The sequence below is a fragment of the Lagenorhynchus albirostris genome, chromosome 2, assembly GCF_949774975.1.
Source record: "Lagenorhynchus albirostris chromosome 2, mLagAlb1.1, whole genome shotgun sequence".
In the NCBI taxonomy this organism is placed as follows: Eukaryota; Metazoa; Chordata; class Mammalia; order Artiodactyla; family Delphinidae; genus Lagenorhynchus; species Lagenorhynchus albirostris.
Genome location: NC_083096.1, coordinates 8,923,262 through 8,940,442, shown reverse-complemented (window position 1 = coordinate 8,940,442; position 17,181 = coordinate 8,923,262).

The following is a 17,181-nucleotide window of genomic DNA, read 5'->3' as shown; positions in this document are numbered from 1 at the left end:
CAATAATCATATATATCAAATGCCAGGAGGGATTGGTATCAATGAAAAAAAAAAACAGGGTAAAGGTGATCATGATGGTGATGGAGGGATGGGGGTACAATTTTCTATTGCAGGCTTAAGAAAGGTCTCAGAAAAGGGGACACGGGAGATGGGAAGGAGGTGAGGGAACGAGCCATCTAATTATATCTGGGAAAAGAGTGACCCCCACAGAGGAACAGCAAATGCCAAGCCCCCAACGCAGGAGAGTTTTATACACAGCAAGTCGCCTGGTGTGCCTGGAGTGGGGATGGGGGTAAGGGGGACACAGTGGATGACAAAGGTGCTGGGTGGGGGGATTCCAGAAGGAGGTCAGAAAGATTATCTAGAACCTTTCAGGCCACAGCAAGTATTTTAGCATTTCCTTTCAATGGAAAGCTGTTTGATGATTTTGAGCAGAGGAATGATTTGCCATTTTGGAAGGATCACTGTGGCAGCTGTGTGACAAGGAGATGGGGCGGATGGAGAAAGGGAGACCGAAGAGGCAGCAGTACAATCACCCAAGTGAGAGGCGATCCCCGCTTGGAGTACGGAGGAAGCAGTTGAGGTGGTAAGAAGTAGTAGTGTACGTGATATATTTTCCAATAGACCCATAAAATTTTGTTTATGGCCTGCCTAGGGAGTGTAGAAAAATCAAAGATGAACACAATGTTTTTGGTCTGAACAACTGAAAGGATGGAGTTGCCATACCCTGGAGAACTCGGGAGGACGTACCACTGAGAGGCTGAGAGGATGGTGGAATTAATAGTACAGTTTTGATAGGTAAAGGGAATTAAGAGGTACAAACTAGCAGTCATAAAATAAACAAGTCACAGGGATGTAACGTACAGTACAGGAAATATAGTCAATATTTTATACCATCTCTGTATGGTGCATAGTCTACAAAATATAAAATCACTATGCTGTACACCTGAAACTAATATAAGTCAACCATACTTCGATAAATTACTAAAAAAAAAAAAGAGTACAGTTTTGAATGTGTTACATGTGAGATGCCTATTGGACACCTGAATGGAAAAATCAAGGAGCCAATTATAAATATGTATGGAGTTCTAGTGAGAGATCGAAGGTGAAAATATAAACTTGGGAATCATCAGCTTTTGGATGATATTTAAAGGTATGGGATCGGATGAGGTTACATGGGGTGTGAATACAGAGAAAGAAGGTGAGCTTCTGATACTGAAGCAAAATCTAGAGTTTGGGAACAAGAGTAGGAACGAGCAAAGGAAGACTGAAGAAAAGTGGGGGTAGTCAAGCAGAGGAATAAACAAGAATGAACAGGATCCTGAAAGCCAAGTGAAGAAAGTGTTTCAAAAAAGGAAGGAGCAACCTTCAGTGCTGCTGACTGGCCCAGGGAGCTCTGAACCAAGAATTTGACTTTCGATTTGCCAATGTGTAAGTCATTAATAACCTTGACAAAGGAAGTTTCTGTGGAGAGGTGGAAAATAAATACTAATTGGAATGGGTGAAGAAGAATCAGAGAGGGAGAATCAGAGACAGTGTAGACAACTCCTTTAAGAGCTTACTTGTAAAAAGCAGAGAAACGGTAACTAGAGAGAGACATGGGGATTCAAGGAAGGAGTTACTAAAATGAAAATTGCTTCAGCATGTTTGTTTCTTGGTGGGGAGCCAATAAAGATGGGGGAAAGATAAAGGGAGACAATTATAGGAGCATGTCCTTTATAACACGGGAGAGGTGGAACCCAACAATGAAAGATGGTGATCGCTTTAGATAAGAGCCCGAGGGTGGTTCTTAGTGTATCAATTGATCAAATTAGCATCCTGTTTGAGGACTGATGATAAAGTTTTATTGAGCACTTACAGTGTACCAGGCACTGTTTTAGTCACTTGACATATTCTCTGTCTCATCCTCAAAACAACTCTATGAATCAAACAGAGCCCACAGTTCATTCATGTATTGAATCATTGAACAAAGAGTGAATAAGATCCCACTGTGTTCCAAACACTATACCAGCTGTCGGGGAATAAAAAGTGAATGATAAATTATCTGGTAAGAATTGTGTAATGTTCATGATGGACCAGGCTTTTTGCTTACAACTCCATGTTTATAACCTCATTTACTTCTCATACCAACCCTGTGAGGTTGGTATTACTGTTCACAGTTCATAGATTAGAAAACTGAGGATTAGGGAGTTTAAATAATATCTAGGAGAACATGTCAACGATTCAAACTCAGACTGTATGATTCCATTGTGTTACTTGCATGTTCCCTGCCCTCTATCCTTTACATCTACATTACTGAGATAAACAAAAACCATGCAAACAAAAAATTTTTAAATAAGAAAAAAGAATTGCAATGTGCCAAGCACAAGAAAATGACTGGGTGCTGAACCAGAGAATGATGGAGGAATAGGATTGGGAAAATCTGTAAAAAAGAATCGTCAGGGAAAGCTACTTTCTAAGGAAGCAACATTTCAGCCAAGACCTAAGAGATAAGAAATATTGAATGAGGGTGGGAAGAAACTTCCAGGTCAAGGGAAGAGTAGTAAGTGCAAAGGCCCTGAGGTAGAAAAAAATCTGTGCATGCTCAAGGGAACAGACTAGAATCAATTTGGCTGGAGCATAAAGGAAGAACATAAGAGTGACTTGAGATAAAGTGAGGAACTAGGGAGAGCTCTGATTCTGCAGGGTCTTGAAGACCCAGAAAAGAGGAGTTTAAATTGCATTCTAAGTTTAGTGAGAAATCAGTGAAAATTTTAAGCAGGAGAGGACACACCAGATTGATACTTGAGGTTAACTCTTTTTTTTTTTGCGGTACGCAGGCCTCTCACTGCTGTGGCCTCTCCCGTTGCGGAGCACAGGCTCTGGACGCGCAGGCTCAGCGGCCATGGCTCACGGGCCCAGCCGCTCCGCGGCATGTGGGATCTTCCCGGTCCGGGGCATGAGGTTAACTCTTGAGCAGTGTAGCAGATGGACTAGAAATATTGGTGGGGAGGGGCAGGATGCAATAGTGGAAAGAGGTAGACCAGTTGGCAGGCTATGCAGCAGTGGCCCAGAAGACAGATAGTGGTGATGAATAGACATGGAAAGAAGTAGTAGGATCTGAGAAATATTTTGCAGACGGCATATACAGGATTTGGTGATGAAATGGATGCAAGGGATAAGAGGAAAGGGGGATGACTCCGTGTTTTTAACTTGAGCAACTGAGTAGGTGGTGAATCCATTTACTGAGATGGGGAAACTTAAGGGCTGGGGCAGCAGACAGGTTTGGGAAGAATCAAGAATTCTCCTTTTGGAAAATTTTTGTTAGAAATATTAGAGAACTGAATGTTGGGAGAACTCTGGGCTACAGACATAAGTTGGGGAGTCAATGGTGTAAAGACAGTATTTAAAGTAACGGATATGGATGCGATTACCTAGGAGGACAATAGTGAGGTGAGGAAGGAAGGGAAGGGAAGAGAACAGGATCCAAGAAAAGCCCTCAAGAACTTCAAACTTTAACATGTGGGTAAGGAATGAGAAGCTGGCAAAAAATGTGAGGGCTGAGAAACGTGTCCAGTGTGTTCAGAGGAATGTGGTGCCAGGAAGCCAGGAGAGGGGTTCATTTAGAGAAAGGGACTGGTCAGGTATACCAAATGCTGGTGAGAACTGAGAAAAACAAGGATAGGGACTTCCCTGGTTGTCCAGCAGTTAAGACACAGGGGGCACGGGTTCGATCCCTGGTTGGGGAACTAAGCTCCCACATGCCTCACAGCATGGCCCCCAAAAATAAATAAATAAAACAGTGGGTATGTAAATGAACTACACTTCAATTAAAACAAACAAACAAAAGCTTAAAGGAAAGAAAAAGAAAAACAAGGATAGAGAAGCATTGGATGCATTTGGCTATGTGGAATTTACTAGCAAACATGGCAAAAGTGTCTTAGGAGGGATGGTAGAATACGGACAGGGTATGGGGGCATTGAAGAGTACATGAGAGGAGGGGACGAGAAGTAAGGAAGTGTGTGACCATGACAGGGAGCTGAGAAATGGGGAGATATGTGTGCAACAAGGGCTTTTTCAACACAGGAATGTCAAAAGATAAGCTGAGGGATATTAAAGAACTTTAAGAGTTTATTTGAGCAAACAATCAATTCAAATCAGGTAGCACCAAACCAGAAGTGGCTAGGAGCATTCCACAGACAGGAGCGGAGGGAAAGACCTCTATAGGGAAGAGGTGGAAGCAAAGCAAGGACATTATTTGATTGGCTGTAACTTAAGCCTTTGCCTTATTTGGAAAGTTCTGCGTGGTTGGCTGTTTGTGATTGCTTGTCCTTAGGTTTTGATTTCTTACCCTGCAGGCTGTGGTTTTGGTTTGCCTCCTTAGGCTGCTGAGGTATTAAAGACACCTCAGTCTAACAACCTCTTTGTTTAATTTCTTTAACAGGAGACACGAAAGCCTGTTAGCATGCTGATAGAAATGACCTGGTAGAGAGGAGTATCATGTACTGTAGATAACACTGAAAAGAGAATACTGTGTGAATTCCTAAAGAAAGTGAGAGAAAAAAGGGGCCCATAACACAGGTGGAGACAATAGACATTAATGTAAGAGAGACACGACCTCTTCCTTACTAGGGGAAGAAGCAGAAAACAAGTGCCAATGTAGGTTGGTTTGCAAATTTGACAATGGGAAGGAAGATAAAGAAATTTGCTTATGAAACACAAAGCCAAAGTCTGAACTCAGGTCTGTCCACATCGAAACAGCCTGGCCATGGACACACAGCCTCTTCTTTAAAAATTTTTATTGGAGTATGGTTGTTTTACAATGTTGTATTAGTTTCTACTGTACAGCAAAGTGAGTCAGCTATGCAGAAAGAGAAAAACAAATATCATATATTAATGTATATATGTGGAATCTAAAAAAATGGTATAGATGATCTTATTTGCAAAGCACACAGCCTTTTGAAAACGGTTTCCAGTTACTGAGCAGGATCTCTGCCCAGCCTGGTGAATCACTATTTTCCCAGAGCAAAAATGGCCGTAACTTTGCCCCCGCCTTGCAAGAGATGTGCTGCCTGTACCTGCCTCCTAACGGGATCATGGCTTGGAGACTTTAGCCCAGGAGAGAAAGAAGAGAGCTTTTCTGATTCTGGGGAACCAAGCAGGCTGATGCCTGCCCCACACCATTCCACTCAGTCTCTTTTTCTTGGCCATTTCATGTGATAAATTTGAAATCTAAATATTGAGCATTTCTAGGTTTTCAACTCCATATCAGCTACTGTTACTCATATCAAACTTGAAAACTGTTTCAGAGAACAACTTTTCCAAATGACTGCTTATTAAAGCACTCTTTTCCATCCCCAGCCCTCCTCCACCCTCTTCTCCCCTCCTTTCTGTACCATTATCTTGACTGGTCCTCCCCGTTTCTGCCAAGGCAACATCAAAGCTTTTCTCTCCCTCTTGTTCTCTTTCCTTGTCTTTGCCACCTACATTTTCTAATCATTTTCTAACTAAGCAATAATGTTCTTCCCATCACAATTCTCAGGATAGCGTCCTGTGTCCTTCAAGATGGCATTTGACAGAGGCCAGACTTTGTTTTCCAGAATGGTTTCTATCAAAGTCACAGAAAAGCCTTGAATTGAAGAATTAAACTGCTCAAACTAATTCTGTTTGAAAATCCACATCAATATGGTTCCCCTCCCTCCAAGCCATTTCAAGACTGGCATTTTTGTTATTGGATTTTCCATCCAACCCTTACTCTTGGCGCCCCTGGCTGCTCCCTGCCTATTATCTTTCATCTCTCATTTTGCTAGCAATTCCACCCACTCATCATCATTCTCCTCAGTAATCCTGTCAAGAACTCAATTTTCTCCTTCCTCTGCTATTAAATAAAGTGGCTTACCCAGCAATTCTTCCCTTTTATGGAAGAGAAATGAGGGTAGAAGTAAGCTCTCCTCTGCTCGTCCCGAACATAGCATGACTGGGTTTCCAACACAGGTACTGTGTCATTTTAGATAACTCACAGAGACCGTGCACTTAAACCTCATTAAAATGGAAATATTCATTATAATTAGAGAGTGCTTGCTGAACTGTACATTACTTGTTCACTGAAAGCACTTACTTTTAGGGTAATGTGACGATAATAAATGCTATTGTGGAAGAAGCCTTGCATTTGCCCAGAACTAGACCAGAAACAAAGGGACCAGGAAATTAAAAAAAGATTTCAGACCTGTAGGGAATTCTGGATCTTACATGCCAAAGCAGCCTAATTAGGGCTGGGTCTGCCGTGCATTTAGTCCACCTAATGGAAGGGAAGGTAAAGATATTGTCAGTATTTGGAAATTATACCCCAACACTTAGAATTAGGGATTTTCCTCTGAAAAGTTTTAAACTGGGAAGTCAGCACACAGATGGAAGGTTTCCTTCAAGGTAGCGGCAATAACACTAAATAATGACTTGTAAGTAGGAGGCTGAAGATTCTCCTCTACGTGAATAAGGTATAGATGTAATTGGGATTCTCAGTATTGAAAACTGTGGCATTGAGAAGATAAACAAAATTGATAAACCATTAGCCAGACTCATCAAGAAAAAAAGGGAGAAGACTCAAATCAATAGAATTAGAAATGAAAAAGGAGAAGTAACTACTGACACTGCAGAAATAGAAAGGATCATGAGAGATTACTACAACCAACTCTATGCCAATAAAATGGCCAACCTGGAAGAAATGGACAAATTCTTAGAAAAGCACAACCTGCCAAGACTGAATCAGGAAGAAATAGAAAATATAAGCGGAGCAGTAACAAGCACTGAAATTGAAACTGTGATTAAAAATCTTCCAACAAACAAAAGCCCAGGACCAGATGGCTTCACAGGCGAATTCTATCAAACATTTAGAGAAGAGCTAACACCTACCCTTCTCAAAGTCTTCCAACATATAGCAGAGGGAGGAACACTCCCAAACTTATTCTACGAGGCCACCATCACCTTGATACCAAAACCAGACAAGGATGTCACAAAGAAAGAAAACTACAGGCCAATATCACTGATGAACATAGATGCAAAAATCCTCAACAAAATACTAGCAAACAGAATCCAACAGCACATTAAAAGGATCATACACCATGATCAAGTGGGGTTTATTCCAGGAATGCAAGGATTCTTCAATATACGCAAATCAATCAATGTGATACACCATATTAACAAATTGAAGGAGAAAAACCATATGATCATCTCAATAGATGCAGAGAAAGCTTTCGACAAAATTCAACACCCATTTATGAATGAAAAACCCTTCATAAAGTAGGCATAGAGGGAACTTTCCTCAACATAATAAAGGCCATATATGACAAACCCACAGCTAACATCATCCTCAATGGTGAAAAACTGAAAGCATTTTCACTAAGATCAGGAACAAGACAAGGTTGCCTACTCTCACCACTCTTATTCAACATAGTTTTGGAAGTTTTAGCCACAGCAATCAGAGAAGAAAAGGAAATAAAAGGAATCCAAATCGGAAAAGAAGAAGTAAAGCTGTCACTGTTTGCAGATGACATGATACTATACATAGAGAATCCTAAAGATGCTACCAGAAAACTACTAGAGCTAATCAGTGATTCTGGTAAAGTAGCAGGATACAAAATTAACACACAGAAATCTCTGGCATTCCTATACACTAATGATGAAAAATCTGAAAGTGAAATCAAGAAAACACTCCCATTTACCACTGCAAAAAAAGAATAAAATATCTAGGAATAAACCTACCTAAGGAGACAAAAGACCTGTATGCAGAAAATTATAAGACACTGATGAAAGAAATTAAAGATGATACAAATAGATGGAGAGATATACCATGTTCTTGGATTGGAAGAATCAACATTGTGAAAATGACTCTACTACCCAAAGCAATCTACAGATTCAATGCAATCCCTATCAAACTACCACTGGCATTTTTCACAGAACTAGAACAAAAAGTTTCACAATTTGTATGGAAACACAAAAGACCTCGAATAGCCAAAGCAATCTTGAGAACGAAAAACAGAGCTGGAGGAATCAGGCTCCCAGCCTTCAGACTATACTACAAAGCTACAGTAATTAAGACAGTATGGTACTGGCACAAAAACCGAAAGATAGATCAATGGAACAGGATAGAAAGCCCAGAGATAAACTCACGCACATATGGTCACCTTATCTTTGATAAAGGAGGCAGGAATGTACAGTGGAGAAAGGACAGCCTCTTCAATAAGTGGTGCTGGGAAAACTGGACAGGTACATGTAGAAGTATGAGATTAGATCACTCCCTAACACCATACACAAAAATAAACTCAAAATGGATTAAAGACCTAAATGTAAGGCCAGACACTATAAAACTCTTAGAGGAAAACATAGGCAGAACACTCTATGACATAAATCACAGCAAGATCCTTTCTGACCCACCTCCTAGAGAAATGGAAACAAAAACAAAAATAAACAAATGGAACCTAATGAAACTTAAAAGCTTTTGCACAGCAAAGGAAACCATAAACAAGACCAAAAGACAACCCTCAGAATGGGAGAAAATATTTGCAAATGAAGCAACTGACAAAGGATTAATCTCCAAAATTTATAAGCAGCTCATGCAGCTCAATAACAAAAAAACAAACAACCCAATCCAAAAATGGGCAGAGGACCTAAATAGACATTTCTCCAAAGAAGATATACAGACTGCCAACAAACACATGAAAGAATGCTCAACATCATTAATCATTAGAGAAATGCAAATCCAAACTACAATGAGATATCATCTCATACCAGTCAGAATGGCCATCATCAAAAACTCTAGAAACAATAATTGCTGGAGAGGGTGTGCATAAAAGGGAACACTCTTGCACTGCTGGTGGGAATGTGAATTGGTACAGCCACCATGGAGAACAGTATGGAGGTTCCTTAAAAAACTACAAATAGAACTACCATATGACCCAGCAATCCCACTACTGGGCATATACCCTGAGAAAACCATAATTCAAAAAGAGTCATGTACCAAAATGTTCATTGCCGCTCTATTTACAATAGCCCAGAGATGGAAACAACCTAAGTGCCCATCATCGGATGAATGGATTAAGAAGATATGGCACATATATACAATGGAATATTACTCAGCCATAAAAGGAAACGAAATTGAGCTATTTGTAATGAGGTGGATAGACCTAGAGTCTGTCATACAGAGTGAAGTAAGTCAGAAAGAGAAAGACAAATACTGTATGCTAACACATATATATGGAATTTAAGGGGAAAAAATGTCATGAAGAACCTAGGGGTAAGACAGGAATAAAGACACAGACCTACTAGAGAATGGACTTGAGGATATGGTAAGGGGGAAGGGTAAGCTGTGACAAAGCGAGAGAGAGGCATGGACATATGTACACTACCAAAAGTAAGGTAGATAGCTAGTGGGAAGCAGCCGCATAGCACAGGGAGATCAGCTCGGTGCTCTGTGACCGCCAGGAAGGGTGGGATAGGGAGGGTGGGAGGGAGGGAGACGCAAGAGGGAAGAGATGTATAACTGATTCACTTTGTTATAAAGCAGAGAAAAAAAAAGACGTTAAAAAAAAAAAGAAATCTGTGGCATTGATACCGGTATTTATATACCTAAGAAGAGAATACGAAGAAAAGGGAGGGTATAGGTCCCGAGACATCCTGCATCCTGTCACGCTGTGACTCCAGAGGTCCATCCAAGCGACCCCAAAAGTGGGTTTTCCAGTAGCAAGCTCTCTGTATAGAGCATTGATTCAAAATGGTGATTGCTTTTAAATTTACATTTTGATATAATTTATGTTAGTATTTCCTCTGTCTCTCTCTGTTTTTTTTCTGCATTATTTGCTTCTAAGTTACAGATGTAATGCCCTATTAAAAACCCCAAAATGGAGTCATTTGCCCCCATGACGGCAAATCAAGACAATTGCAGTTTCAACCTCTTCCAGGAATGTGACCTTTAAACAGACGGTCTGAAATTTCCTAACCAGCACTAGTGAGGTAATCTATATAACAGGATCCCTGCTGTTCCCTGCCCCCCGAAAGAAGATTGCCTGTCCCCAAATAATTCTTTCTTTCCCCTTGCCAATAACTTCTGGGCTGCACCCTCCTTCTGCCTTCCATCGTGTACCACTCTTTGGAACCCCTTTCTAGTTGCTAGATGGGATGTTGTCTGATTCATGAATCACTTAACAAAGCCAAAAAGATCTTCTCAGTTGGATTTTGTTTCTTAACAGCCCTTTACGCCTAAATACTTCAGTGTGTATTTCTTATCTAGCCATGGTATGATGATCAAAACCAGGAAATTAATTTTGGCTCAGTACTTTCACCTGTTCTATGGATCCTCTTTGGATTTCACCAATTATCCCAGTAATGTCCTTTCTAACAACAACAAAAATCAAGGATCAAGCATTGATTCAGTTGTCATGTTAGCCTCTTACCTGGAACTCTCCCTCAGTCCTTCATGACGGTGACATTTGAAAAGTGTACGTCACTTATCTGATAGAATGGCTCTCAATTTGAGTTTCTCTGATGCTTCCTTAGGATTAGGTTGACTTTACGCATTTTTGGCAGGAATGTCACAGGGCGATGTTCTTCTCTTCTTGGTGCTTAGTGATTTGTATCAGGAGGCACTGATGTCAGCTTGCCCTATTACAGGGATGTTAACTTTAATCATTGGGTTAAGGTGTTTTCTGCCAGGTTTCTCAACTGTCAACGGATTCTTTTTCCCTTTAGAACTAATGAGTACTTGGTGGGGAGCTATTATGTAAATACCCTGTCACTACTCAAACTTTCACGCATGAGCATTAGAATTTAATGGTGACATCTGCCTCAGTTCATTATTATTATCATGGTTGCCAAATGGTCACTTTCAAATTCCATCACTCTTGCATCATTTATTAGTTAGCTTTGACTTAAGGAAGATCTTTCCCTCCATCCCTGTGATTTCCTTTACTGACATCTCAATAAAAACACTCACATGGTAGATCATAACACACACATAAGGTAACGGATTATATTTTTTGCTATCATTTATTTTGTTTTTTGGATTTTTTTAATATTTTAATTTTATTGGAGTATAGTTGATTTACAATGTTGTGTTAGTTTCAGGTGTACAGCAATGTGATTCAGTTATACATATACATATACTCATTCTTTTTTAGATTCTTTTCTCATATAGGTTATCACAGAATGTTAGGTAGAGTTCCCTGTGCTATCTAGTAGGTCCTTGTTGGTTATCTTTCTTATATCTAGTAGTGTGCATGGCTATCATTTATTTTGATTCTCCAATTGATGCTCAGATTTAGCCACAAACTGATTTTTTTTAAAAAATTCAGATTTCTGGCTTTTATTGAAAAATCAGTGTTCTGGAGAAAATGGGGCAATAATTCCATGGATCAGAGTAGCTGAGAAAAATGTAAGCAGTCTTGCCTTCTCCAATTTCCGGATTTTACCTCCCTCCCCCCACCAGCAGTTGACCTGACTCATACCTAACTTAGCATGTATGCATCTGACTCTATTATAGAAGGACTCCTCATGCACAGATACAAATTCTTTTTGATTTTAACCTCTCCAGAGAAACTCGCTGATGAGGATTCCCTTGTAGATTGACTCCAGGAAAAACATGAGCTGAACACACAGGTTTTTCGTTTCTCGTAACAGTTATTGCTTATAGTAAATTATTAAATTGGCATTTTGGTGCCTACCTAAGTCTTGTCTGGATTTGAGTTATTGCTATTCAGTCTCTCGAGATCTACTTAGACCTGGACACTAACAGGAGTGTGTCTGTGGCCTCTGAAATACAGGACAGGTTCCACAGTAGCAAGTCAAGGCACTACTGGCCTTCTCTGCCCCAATCAGACTTTCACTAGACCACACGGGCACCAAGTCCACCCCCAAGTAAGCAAGGGTAGTTTATAAAGAGCAGATACAAAGCAAGAGTAAATATACAAAGAAATGTTCGTGAAGGACTAATATGGGGAGAAATAATGACATAAATGGAAGTTGATGACTTACTCAAGCAAGCAAAAGGCGGAAAAAAGAAAAGAAAATCCTGAAAGACCAGAAGCAGTGAGGCGATGAGAAAGCTGTGATTGAAAAATGAAGGGAAAAACACCTAAGGAGAGATTAAGATAAATACCAAGCAAACTAAGCAAGTCAAACGGCCCACCGAGGTTTCTTCTTGTGATATAAGTTGTATCTAAATGGTTTATCGTCCAATGTTGCTTTTTTTTAACAGTTCAGTTTAGGGTAAAGAGGCCCTGAACTGAGCTTAATGGGGATCTCCATCTGGAAGTGTTGTGACATAAAGGTTGTTGGTAAATCTGATGTCATTTAATAATCTATTCAAATTGTCTTTTAGAGTAGTGTAAATAAATACAGTGTTTAAACACAATTACAATTAAAATCTACAACTTAACACATATATGCCAAATAAACAAGATTTTCCAAAATCATGGAAAATGTTGGAGAATTTTGAACATTATAACCAAACAGTCTTTTGTTGCTAAAGAGATGAAAGAGAGAAAAATATAGCGTTCAGTGTTTTATTTTGCAGGAGCCCTTATAGAATGAGAGCGGCACTGCCCAGCTCCTTCCCCGAGAACCACACTCAGCATCCCAGCATCAAGCTGTCATAGCTTTAAACTGTGTCTGTGAGCATCTGTACTTTATCTCCATTTATTTTGTGCATCGTTAGCAAGATGTATCCTGAGATAATCACTTCTTCACTTTATGCCATTTCGGATAAGGGAAGGTTTCATAGGAACATTGTATTTTCAGAGAGTGGAGGAAGCCTGGATCACAACTCAGCTACTTCATGGAGAGGGTTTAAAGGTCAAATCTCCCCACCTAGAGCCCGCAATTCCAGCCTGCTGCTACCAAGCCTTTGTAGAACTTTCCTGCAATAATCCCAGAGTAGGCGAAGGGCCTGGGTTTCCCCCTTCTGTAAATCCCAGTGTCCCTCACTTTTCTCTGCCCTTGCAGTCCAAAGAGGCATAGAGCAAGACAGAAGGTGGAGTCACCTACAGCTAATTAAAAACGACCGAGGCCCATTAACCAAGCCGCCATCTGGGGTGGGAGACAGGATGGTGGCTTTAGAACATCCACATCAGCCTTTGACTCTGAACCTCTTGTTTGTTCTGCATCTTATCCTCTCTCTGTTTCTCTTCTTCCCTGGCCAAAAACAAAAAACAACAAAAAAAAGAAAAAAACCAAAAACCAAGAAAATAGTATCATCCTTGCTCCCAAGGTGCTCAAGGGATTCAATAAGTCCTAAAGGTAGAGCACTTCAGTTTTAAACAGTGCCCAATCAAGGGGGATGCTGATGAGTGATTTTGACTATTTAAACCTGTGTTAAGTGGCATAAACTTAGGGGAAGAGGAAAGTATGATACCACCTAACCCCCCAAAGCTAGGCCTGTCCAAAGACTTCTAATTTCGATTCATCCCCACTCAAATAAGGAGGGGCTATGTCTGTTTTCCCTCCTGTCTCCCAGCACAAGGCAAGCATATAACTATTGAATCTGTTAATTTGAAAACCATTGCTCTAATGAAAAAGCCTAAGGCCCCAGTCATAGGTCTGACTCTGATATTTGAGTAAGTCATTTAATTCCTGCTTGTCCTAGTTTACCTGCTAGTTGGAAGGACTAATGCTTGCCTCTGCTTAGCCAAGAGTCATGAGAAAAATGAGAAATGGGCAGACCTGCCATAGGACAAATGGAAACTAAGACATTCAAAAGATAATGTTTTATTTTCTTTCTGTAAGGATATTATTAAGCAAGATAGGTATAATAATACCCACTTTTCAAATGTCAATAAGTTGGTACAGCCACTATGGAAAACAGTATGGAGGTTCCTCAGAAAACTAAAAATAGAATTACCATATGATCCAGCAATCCCACTCCTGGGAATATACCGAGACAAAACTATAATTCAAAAAGATATATGCAGGAAGAGATATGGGAACATATGTATATGTATAACTGATTCACTTTGTTATAAAGAAGAAACTAACACACCATTGTAAAGCAATTATACCCCAATAAAGATGTTAAAAAAAAAAGATATATGCACTCCTATGTTCATAGCAGCACTGTTCACAATAGCCAAGATATGGAATCAACCTACATGTCCATCGACAGATGAATGGATAAAAAAGATGTGGTACATATATACAATGGAATATTACTCAGCCATATAAAAGAACGAAATAATGCCATTTGCAGCAACATAGATGCAACTAGAGATTATCATACTAAGTGAAGTTAAGTCAGAAAGAGAAAGACAAATACCATATGATATCACTTATATGTAGAATCTAAAATATGGCACAAATGAGCCTATCTACAAAACAGAAACAGACTCATAAACAAAGAGAACAGACTTGTAGTTACCAAGGGGGAGAGGAGGAGGGAGAGGGATGGATTGGAAGTTTGGGGTTGGTAGATGCCAACTATTACATTTAGAATAGATAAACAACAAGGTCCTAATATATAGCACAGAGAACATACTCAGTATCCTGTGATAAACCATAATGGAAAAGAATATAAAAAGTGAATGCATATATGTGTATAACTTTGCTGCACAGCAGAGACGACCACAACATTGTAAATCAACTATACTTCAATAAAAAAAAATTTTAAATAATAATAATACCCACCTTTCACAGGGTTACTTTGAGAATTAGAAATACTGCATGTAAAACCCTTGCAGTGATTGATGTAAAATAGGAGACCAATAAATTATAGCCATGATTTTTATCATTATTATTGCTGAGGGACTTTAAAGTCATTTCTGCCTCCTGTAAAAGGAAGAGCACAGAACAGCTGTGCAAATAATATACAAGTTCCTTGGAATTAATAGAATATGTGCACATCTCAACTTTCAGGAGTCCACTGTGTTCTTGTTTACTAAATGAGGACACCATGATCAATGAACATGAGTCAGTTCTGCCCAGCCTTCCTTAGATGTTACAAAAATCAGCAGAATGGTAATTAGCAGGAGTCAGGGCTCTTTAAGACTCACACTGGTGTGTCTCATCAGAATTGCACTACAACAGAAATAGGATGTTTATTTTTATCACCACACCTTGAAAGTCGCCAAGGGTTTAGAAGTCAGTCTGTCACTGAGAAACTCCCAAAGCAAATAATATGAATAACTCTTTACAGGCTTATCATTCAGTCAGGATGAACATGGGACCACATGCTTGGATGATCTTTTTGAAAGTTCCCTAGCTGTGTGATCTATATGAAGCATATTACACTCACCTAACATGTTTTCATTATTCTTAGCTTAGTCAATTCTCATACTGCCCCCATATGAGAGGTTTCAGTAGGTGTTATGATATCCACGTTACTGATTGAAAAACTGAGATGCCATGACTTCCTCAGGGTCGGTGATTAAAGCAGAACTAGAGTCCAAATTTCTGGGTCTACCTTCCTTCCACTGCATTTTGCTATTTCCACATACCTCCAGTGCTCCAGGAAAATAAAATGCTTCTAAGCAATTCACCCTTTTTTTTTTTAATGACCGTAAACAATACAACCAGACAGGTATAATACTAATTATTTTAGGGAGTTAATCTGATCTTGCTATTAGTAACATATAAGAGGAAAATAACTTGGTATCTCAGAAGAGAAACTTCCATAATCACTGAAGATAAGAACTAATCTGGGACTTCCTGGTGGCTCAGTGGTTAAGAATCCGCCTGCCAATGCAGGGGACACGGGTTTGAGCCCTGGTCCGGGAAGATCCCACATGCCGCGGAGCAACTAAGCCCGTGCGCCACAGCTACTGAGCCTGCGCTCTAGAGCCTGAAAGCCACAACTACTGAGCCCATGTGCCACAACTCCTAAGACTGCACTCCAGAGCTCGCACACCACAACTACTGAAGCCCGTGTGCCTAGAGCCCGTGCTCTGCAACAACAGAAGCCACCGCAATGAGAAGCCCGTGCACCGCAACAAAGAGTAGCCCCCGCTTGTCACAACTAGAGAAAAGCCCACGTGCAGCAATGAAGACCCAATGCAGCCAAAAATAAATAAATTTAATAAATTTAAAAAAAAAAAAAGAACTAATCTGTCAGAAAATTGACCCCAGCTAAGTGTGCAGGCAACGGGAGAAGCTTCAGGTAGAAGTCTGTGTTCCAGGCTAACTCTGGCTCTAATTAGCTGTGTGACTTTGGATAAATTCCTTCTCCCTCTAGGGTTGCAGTGTTATCATCTATATAATAAGGGAGTTGGAATGAATGTAGCTGCAGGATGTTGAAATGATCATATTTACAAATCAGCACCAACTCCATGGAGGCGCTCAGCACTTTAGCATGAACACTGATAAGATGAAGATTAGAGACTAATAAAGTTTACAGTAGTGTTCTGTACAATAAAAGACGTGAATTATTCTCATGGATAAGCTGTAATAAAATATATGGTTGCACCAATAAGTGCCTCAGAGCCTTATCAGTGTCAGAATGAACAATTATGGCCTCCGTTCACGGGGCTTACTGAAATGTCCCTGTCACTGAAATTTTCTAATTTTAAGAATATCAGGTTTTCTTTTTTGTGCCTAGTTCACCCTTGGGTGCTGGGCAGCGAGGAAAAGCAGCCTCCCTAAGGTCACCCCAGGCCTTGAAGAGAGCTTGTTCATCCAGGAAAAGCCAGCCAACCTGACCACCCACTTCAGAAGGTGCTTCTCTAGGAGACAGGGGACTGCCTTGCCTCACTTTCCACGCACACAGTCTGCAAAATGTATTTTTTATGATTTTCTTCCCTCCTAAAGACTTCCCTGAAATTTATTCAAACCTGGTTTTACCTGAGCCCTGTCCCAGAAATTTGTTTTTTCTTAGCATAATTGCCATTTAAAGTAATCAAAAATTCCTTAGGAAAAAAATGTCAACTTTCTCTAGCTTTATAAATATGAAGCAAATATATCTGTTTATCTTGAATCTTGATGAATGTCCCTTTTAACACTTTACTCATCTCGAGAAAAATGAATTCTCATATTCCTCAGAAGTTCCTTGAGAGACCATCAATGAATAATACATCCTTAATGCTGCCCTAGAGAAAGAGAGATGATTTCAGATGTCTGAAAAATAACCTTTTATCTTTCCTTAAAAATTTGAAAAAAATTCATTATTGTACCACAGTATACCATTTTGTATATAACCTCAAAAAGAGCAGAACAAATTTTCAGAATTCTAAG